Genomic DNA, 9,518 nt, shown 5'->3' with positions numbered 1-9,518 from the left:
CTCTTGCACTCTGTATTTATCCAGTTCTTCACCTTGTTTTTCTTCCAGCAGCAGGAAATCAGTGGGCACCCCTTCCATAACCCAAGGCGGAGTAGGTGGAATAAACACAGTAGGGCTGATTTTTCAAGTCCCCAATAGCCATACCTTTCACCCTTTCACCAATCATCCAACCATAACTCCTGGAGTGTGCCTGCAACCTTTCTTGACATGGCTGTAATACACACTGGCTTATGTGGTCAACTCTATGTCCTCTCAGATTTACCCAAAATACAGAGGCCGGCTGATCCCTTCTGAGATGAAGGGGCATGTCCTCCATCTCAACTTGTATGGCCGCCACAGGGGTGGTGTTCATGGCACCACAACACAGCCTTAATGCTTGGTTCTGGACCACATCCAGTTTCTTCAGCAACGTATTGGCTGCTGAGCCATAAATGAAACTACCATAATCCAGTACAGACCTTATTAGGCCAGTGTATATTGACCTCAAGGCAAGTCTATTTGCTCCCCAATCTGTACCATGTAGGCATCGCATCACATTAAGGACTTTTTTGCATCTTTCCAACATACTATCAATATGCAGTGCCCATGACAGCTTTTGGTCTAGCCACATGCCCAAATACTTAAAAGAGTTAACCCTTTCCAGTTCTAGACCAGATATTGCGATTTTAATGTCTTCCACCACCTTCTTTCTAGTAAAGATCATTGTTTTTGTTTTTTGCACAGAGATTCTGAAGCCCCATCGAATGGCCCATGTCTCCACCGCAGTGACTGCCTGCTGAATTTTCCTGCCCACATAGTCAAGATTTCTCCCTCTTTTCCACAGGGCACCATCATCAGCGTATAGGGCAACCTCCACATGGTTCTCTACTTCGCTAAAAATCCCATTTATCATTATGGCAAACAACAGGGGGCTGACTATGCTTCCTTGTGGAATGCCATTTTCAGTTGCATAGCTCTGACTAAATACACCATTTATCCTAACCTTAATGGTTCTGGCTGTTAGGAACTCCCTGATCCAGATAAACGTTCTCCCCTTAAACCCCATTTTTTGCAGCTTAATCAGCAGGCCCTCTTTCCACATCATGTCGTAGGCTCTCTCAATATCAAAGAACACAGCTACAACATTCTCCCTGTTTGCCTGCACTCTCCGTATAACGTCCTCTAGGACCACTAATGGGTCCATTGTGCCTCTGCCCCTTCTGAATCCACTCTGGTAGCCCTGTATCAAACCTTTCGACTCAATTATATAGCTCATTCTGTCATTTATCATTTTCTCCATAGTCTTTCCCATCTGTGAGGTTAGAGCTATTGGCCTATAATTACCTGGGACTTGTGGGTCTTTGCCAGGTTTCCTAATAGGAATAATGATGGATTCTTTCCATGCTTTTGGAATTACTCCCTCTGTCCAAATCTTATTATAGAGCGCCAATAGCACTTCTTTTCCCTTATCTGTTAGATTTCTCAACATGGAGTAGCATATCCTATCCCCCCCAGGAGAGGAGTTGCCTAACTTCCTAAGAACATTATTCAGTTCAGTAATAGTGAACAGTGCACTCACTTCCCATCCTATCACATCTGTACTGTCCTCTGTTCTCACACTTTCCTGCTGATGATTCTGTACCGTCTCATCTCTTGCCATCCTTTCCTGTTGGGAGAGGTTTTCAGAGCTATGAACTTTGCTCAGCGTTTGGGCTATAATCTCTGCTTTTCCAATGTCGGTTGTAATTACAGTATCCCCATCTAACAATCCAGGGTATCCATATTGCTTCCCACTCCCCTTCATCCTCTTTATCATACCCCATACTTTCCCCACTGGTGTATCCCGCCCTATCGAATCGCAGAACTTTCTCCAACAATCTTTCTTGGCCTGTCTGATGGTTCTCCTCATATTTGCCTGGGCCTTTTTAAACAAAACCAGATTCTGAAAATTATGAGTTCTCTTCAACACTCTAAACGCTTTATTTCGCGCTTTAATTGCCATTCTACATTCGTTAGTCCACCAAGGGACAATCCTACCTAGGCTCCCAGGTTTAGTTTTAGGGATTGCTGCTGTAGCTCCTCCGACTATGCCAGCACTAATCTGTAAACACAACTCTTCTACATCTCCATTTGTATCTACTAGGGACAGTAGAGCATCACTGACCTCTCTAAATTTTTCCCAGTCAGCTTTTCCCAGAATCCACCTCTCACTGTGAACCACTTGCTCCGCTGTATAATTCATTCCCACTTCAATTTTAGAATACAACAGGTGTGCACCATTGCTAGCTTTAAATAGTAGTAATGTAACTATAAATGTAAACAATATATAAGTGAATGTAACTCGCGCGCTACAATGTGTGCTCAGTGACCCGTACGGTAAGCTGGCCCTCCAAGATGGCCGCCACCAGGGAATCCCCGACTCTGTGACGTCATGTGAAAACTATCTATTCCGCTGTAAAGACGAGTTAAGCCGTCTGGCCGCCATATTACCACTCCCATCGCGTGTATTTGGCTTATGAGTTAAACCGTGGTATCCGATTAAATTTGCCCTAAGAAAAGTATCTCCTGACTTTTTCCCCCGTTTCATTACCTCGTCTTGTTTTTTCAATTTTACCCCATTCCTTTCTTTTTCAGTTCAGTCTCTGATCATTTTTTGAATGGCTCGTTTTTACAACTATAATTATTTTTACAGAGATTTTCAGTTTATTTCTTTTTCCTTATATATAAGGAAGAAGAAATATATGAAAGAGAAAGGTTATATAATATTGTATTATTTATATATATATATATACACACGGCACGGTGGTGTAGTGGTTAGCACTGTTGCCTCACAGCAAGAAGGTCCTGGGTTCGAGCCCAGCGGCCAACAAGGGCCTTTCTGTGTGGAGTTTGCATGTTCTTCCCGTGTCTGCATGGGTTTCCTCCAGGTGCTCCGGTTTCCCACACAGTCCAAAAGACATGCAGGTTAGGCTAATTGGTGGATCTAAATTGACCGTAGGTGTGAGTGGTTGTGTGTCTCTGTGTCAGCCCTGCAATGATCTGGTGACTTGTCCAGGGTGTACCCTGCCTCTTGCCCATAGTCAGCTGGGACAGGCTCCAGCTTGCCTGTGACCCTGCACAAGATAAGCGGCTACAGATAATGGCTGGATGGATATATATCCATCCATCCATCCATCCATCCATCCATTATCTCATCTCATTATCTGTAGCCGCTTATCCTGTCCTACAGGGTCGTAAGCAAGCTGGAGCCTATCCCAGCTGACAATGGGCGGGAGGCGGGGTACACCCTGGACAAGTCGCCAGGTCACCACAGGGCTGACACATAGACACAGACAACCATTCACGCTCACATTCACACCTACGGTCAATTTAGAGCCACCAATTAGCCTAACCTGCATGTCTTTGGACTGTGGGGGAAACCGGAGCACCCGGAGGAAACCCACACAGACACGGGGAGAGCATGCAAACTCCACACAGAAAGGCCCTCATTGGCCGCTGGGCTTGAACCCAGGACCTCCTTGCTGTGAGGCGACAGTGCTAACCACTACACCACCATGCTGCCCGGATGAATATATATCTCAATACTCACAGATGAAATGTCCGTCCACAACTTTTGACTTGACGATTTGAACAGTTCACTGCTGCACACGTAGGCATTTTTTCCTCATTAACCACATAAATAAGTTGTCCAATTTTGTGTAGCTTCCTGTAGTCTAAATGACAGTTCTGCTCCGCGATGGGAGTGGTAAGATGGCGACCAGCTGGCTTCACTCTGACAAGCCTATGAGCTCTCCAGATTTTACATAGAGCTCAGTGGTGTTCTATCTACGTTATTGACTGACGTTACAACAACATAGCAGCTTCTACTCACAAGATTGCGACAATGGGGAAAAAAATTATTCTTTTAGTCGGGGATGTTTCAGATATTACGATTGCAGACAATATTTAAAGCAGTATGCTACAGACTAGAAAACGGCTTGAATATTGGGTTAACAGTCACGAATTATTGAGATGATGATGATTAATCAGTTAGCTAGTTAATAGGTATAACAGGTCTATAGTTTATAAACATTAATATTGATCCTACATGTAGAGATTTGTGAGAATGTTGAGCTTTCTTGCAGCCAGACAAACAGGTGTGGACGATCCTGTGCGTTTGAGACGAGCAGAATCAACAAGAAGGTATAAAGAGTTGTATTACCAACTTATACACAGTGCTGAGCGTAAATGAGTACACCCCCTTTGAAAAGTAACATTTTAAACAATATCTCAGTGAACACAATTTCCAAAATGTTGACAAGACAAAGTTTAATATAGCTAACATCTGTTCAACTTATAACATGAAAGTAAGGTTAATAATATAACTTAGATTACACATTTTTCAGTTTTATTCAAATTAGGGTGGTGCAAAAATGAGTACAACCCACAACAAAAACTACTACATCTAGTACTTTGTATGGCCTCCATGATTTTTAATGACAGCACCAAGTCTTCTAGACATGGAATGAACAAGCTGGTGACATTTTGCAACATCAATCTTTTTCCATTCTTCAACAATGACCTCTTTTAGTGACTGGATGCTGGATGGAGAGTGATGCTCAACTTGTCTCTTCAGAATTCCTCATAGGTGTTCGATTGGGTTCAGCTCAGAAGACATACTTGGCCACTGAATCACTTTCACCCTGTTCTTCTTCAGAAATCCAACAGTGGCCTTAGATGTGTGTTTAGTCATGTTGGAAAAGTGCACGGAGTGATGGTAGCACCTTCTCTTTCAGGATAGAGCAATACGTCTGTGAATTCATGATGCCATCAATGAAATGCAGCTCCCCGATACCAGCAGCACTCATGCAGCCCCACATAAGGACACGGCCACCACCATGTTTCACTGTAGGCACCATGCATTTTTCGTTGTATTCCTCACCTTTGCAACGCCATGCAGTTTTGAAGCCATCAGTTCCAAAAATATTTATCTTGGTCTCATGACTCCAGAGTTTAGAGTCCCAGTCGTCTTCATCTTTGTCAGTATGGGCCCTGGCAAACTCTAGGCAGGCTTTTTTATGCCTGGGCTTTAGGAGAGTCTTCTTTCGTGGACGGCATCCATGCAATGTAACAATTTGAACTTGAACTGTTAACCTGGATATAGCTTGTACAAGTTGGGTTGTTTTTCAGGCTGTTTGGACTTGTACCATTTTTATTGTTTGACTTTGTACATTGGATTGACAGAACATTGAATTGCATTTGATCAGAATCAGCATTCAATATTGGTAAGTTACACTCCAGTTCTTAACTTTTTGTAAAATCTATAATTGTTCCATCAAATGTGTAACAATAATTATAATACATAGGCCAAATTACTCAATTCTGATTGGTCAATCAAGGAGGGCTTTTTTCCTTAACACGGGGTCGTATTTCTGAAATGCTATTGGCTAGTTTGTTGCTTGGTTACGGTTACAAAAATTAGCAAGTTGTGTCAACAAAATGGCTGACTCTGCTGACTCAGCAATGCCGTGTTTTGCTATATTTGACAAAGAAATGATAAACCAATTGAAAGCTGCAAGCGAAAATAAGCAATCAGCTTTTGTAAAGAAGTTCCAATACAGGGTTCCCACAGTTTTTCAGGCTTCTTTTTTAATTACTTTTAAGGACTTTTAAGGACCAATTTTCTTTTTTTTAAAGACCCAATGACAAACTGAATATCACCGGTGTGAAATTGCCTATTGTAACAATCACTTGCTTGTTTTCCCACACTTCGTTTGCTTGTTTTCTTTATGACTCTTAAAGGACTTTTCTTGACCAAATCTTGCAACAAGGGCAGCAATTCCTGATATGTCTGATATTTAAAACGATTTTAAGAAAACCTCAACGGTGGGTGAGGAAATGGTTAGTGGCTAAAAATATAAAGAACATTCCATTTAGAGCAGGGGTGTCCAAACTGATCCATGAAGGGCCGTGTGGCTGCAGGTTTTCATTCCAGCCATGCAGCAGCACACCTGACTTGGCTCAATCAACTGAACTGTCTTCACACAGTCAAATACTTGCAGCCACACCCACCCTTGATTAAAGGGTGGGTGTGTCAGTTGATTGAATAAGCCAAATCAGGTGTACTGCTGCATGGCTGGAATGAAAACCTGCAGCCACACGGCCCTTCATGGATCAGTTTGGACACCCCTGATTTAGAGTAAAATTTATTTCACAAGATTTTCATTTTGTTCAGGAACAATTGAAACAAAGTATTAAATTGACACAGGGTGGCCCAGAACCCCCCCCCCCCCCTTGCTATTCTTATGTTATGGAATAAATTTTCTAATGAGTCTGCATGTTTCTATACATGTTATAGCTTAAAACATAAGAACTTAGAACATAAGATCCCGAACAGCGCCACGTGGTTCCGGGCTATTCTGAAAAGCAGACACCAGGGGTCGCCACTATACACTTTGTTCAGCCCCTGACCGCTAGTGCAGTTCGCCTGTGAAACAGGGTCGTTTGCGCGAATCGGGGCAGCGGGAACAGCGTTTTCGGAAGTTAAAAATGTGTTATTAGAAGGGAGGCGAAAAAAAACCCTGATTTTTAAGGACTTTTATTGACTTTAACAGAGTTATCAATTTTATGGATAATTAAGTACTTAAATTTTACAAATTCATTTTTTAGGACTTTTATGGACTTTAAGGACCTGTACGAACCTTGCAATAAAATTTTGTAAACCACTTTCAAAATCCTTGTGTCGTGTCGCCATGTCATGATGAAAGATGCTTTAGAAACCGATTCAAACGTGCAAGACAGTCTTGCGCCCTGATTGGTTCAGAAAACGTGAATGACAAATGTTGTGAACTTGAATGGCTTCTGAAGTATGAATTTGACCCTATAAACAAGTAATCGTATGGTTCCTTGTAAAATTAAAGATCAATTTCACTTGTGACAACTTCGAAATCACTCGTGAAATTAATCCTTAATTTTACTCAGCCCCATACGATTACCTAATGGCTTTTTCGTGGTCTCTCTGATATATTCCATTCAGCAAGCATGATATTGACCGAATCTTTGAAAAAGCCAGCCAATATTATTTAAAGAACCTCAACTCCATCGCAGATATTATTCACCTCGCCTTTGACGAATAATTATAAAACTTTCTCCTGATTTTATTCGCTCTCTAGACCAGCGTTTCTCAACCTTTTTTCAGTCACGGCACCCTTCAAAAGTATGCAAATTCTCAAGGCACCCCCATATAAAATATACGCAGTCACGTTGACCATACGCTGACCCCGGCAGTGATGTGACATGGGAAAGGGGGCCGGGAGACAAATTTTGATGATGATACGTGAGGCAGCAATGATCTGCATTAGTGTAACTATCGTTTTTTGGAATTTTAATTCATTTTATTTATTTCTATGTTAGAATATATAATTTGACGGCACGTCTAACGAAGCCAGACGTGAGAAAGGCTGCTCTAGACTATTTTAATCTTTATACACAAAATTAAATATCAGGTAAAATTAATTTTGTTTCTGATTTTACTGATCACACATTTTTGAAATATCAAGGAGATCCGGCAGCCCAAAAAAATTATAAATAAAATACATTTTCCATAAAAGTGAAATATATTTTAAAAAAGTGCTAAATATATAAAAGTCTATGCAAAACAAATTTTAAATAAAAACTTTAATACCACATACCGGTTTTTTTTTAATCAATCATCTGGATGTCGATAATTATGGACAAAGGTGTTGATAATTATGGAACCAGTGTCAAGTGATCGGATACGTAATCGGGATCAATTCCCCCCCAGTGGAAGTTTGAGTAATTATTTAGACACAATTTACATATTGAAAAAAAAAAGAAAAGTCTTTTCTACTTTTGCAATGGCCAAAAGATTAAGGTGTCGATAATTGTAGCCGCCACTATATATGCTGTTATCAACTTATGATCAAATTTAAAACGCAATATTTTATCCTTTTTACTCATTCCTGAACATGGACAATCCATTTGCTTTTTAATATTAGTAATATTTAGTCAAAATTAACATGCCGTGCAAGTTTAAGTCTTTTAAATGTTTTTAAATTAATCTTAATGTTGTTTGCTTGGATGATGTGCATGAAAGGGTTAACCCCCACACGCTTTTCGGATGTAGCAGATACACCTCACTGCCACCGGAAATCACAGTCTATTCAGTAGTTACACCACAAACCTGTTTAATAACTCACTGTACCATATCTAAACTAAACAGCGTTTACATTAGTGAACTGTTTAACCTCTACATCTCTATTTAAAACTAAAACTTCACCCCCACTGAGTTCCTTGAATCAGCTAGCTAACGGTAACTGTGATGCTAATTAACTTAGCATATCCTGAGAAAAATGCGAGTGAAATTATAACGAGTTCCTGACACGTCGTATATCTACAAACCGATGCTAACATACAAGATATGAGCCGCAGGTTTGAGAGAAATAAAAAATTAACGCCTTGTAGCTGATTTGTCGTTATAGTGTCAATGAAAGCGGAAGTGATTCTCCAGTGACATCATGACGTCTTCTTCGTCGTCATTTTAATGACATCATGAGTGCCGTCAACTAAACAGCAGGATAAAACCGTGATGATGATATATCGTCACCCAACCGAGTACACTATTTTGGAAGTTTTGCTATTTTGTAGTCATACAGTACTGTGTAAAAGCCTCAGGCACTCTATTTTTCATACAAATTTTGTTATAGATTTTGAAATAAACTATGGCGTGTGGGTGGCACGGTGGTGTAGTGGTTAGCGCTGTCGCCTCACAGCAGGTTCAGGTTCGAGCCCCGTGGCCGGCGAGGGCCTTTCTGTATGGAGTTTGCATGTTCTCCCTGTGTCCGCATGGGTTTCCTCCGGGTGCTCCGGTTTCCCCCACAGTCCAAAGACATGCAGGTTAGGTTAACTGGTGACTCTAAATTGACCGTAGGTGTGAATGTGAGTGTGAATGGTTGTCTGTGTCTATGTGTCAGCCCTGTGATGACCTGGCGACTTGTCCAGGGTGTACCCCACCTTTCGCCAGTAGTCAGCTGGGATAGGCTCCAGCTTGCCTGCAACCCTGTAGAACAGGATAAAGCGGCTAGAGATAATGAGATAAATATTGTTTTATGCTATGACGTGTGGGCAGCACGGTGGTGTAGTGGTTAGCACTGTTGCCTCACAGCAAGAAGGTCCTGGGTTCGAGCCCAGAGGCCTTTCTGTGTGGAGTTTGCATGTTCTCCCCGTGTCTGTGTGGGCTTCTTCTGGGTGCTCCGGTTTCCCCCACAGTCCAAAGACATGCAAGTTAGGCTAATTGGTGGCTCTAAATTGACCGTAGATGTAGACGTGAATGTGAGTGTGAATGATTGTTTGTCTCTATGTGTCGGCCCTGCGATAACCTGGTGACTTGTCCAGGGTGTGCCCTGCCTCTAGGCCATAGTCCAGCTTGCCTGCGACCCTGTGGAACAGGATAAGCGGCTACAGATAATGGATGGATGGATGCTATGACATCTACATTATCAAGTCAGTACAAGCACATTTTAGAGTTCCAAACATTTGTT

This window comes from Neoarius graeffei, chromosome 10, assembly GCF_027579695.1.
Source record: "Neoarius graeffei isolate fNeoGra1 chromosome 10, fNeoGra1.pri, whole genome shotgun sequence".
Taxonomy (NCBI): domain Eukaryota; kingdom Metazoa; phylum Chordata; class Actinopteri; order Siluriformes; family Ariidae; genus Neoarius; species Neoarius graeffei.
The sequence above is the reverse complement of the archived record's forward strand: the minus strand, read 5'-3'. Positions refer to the sequence as shown.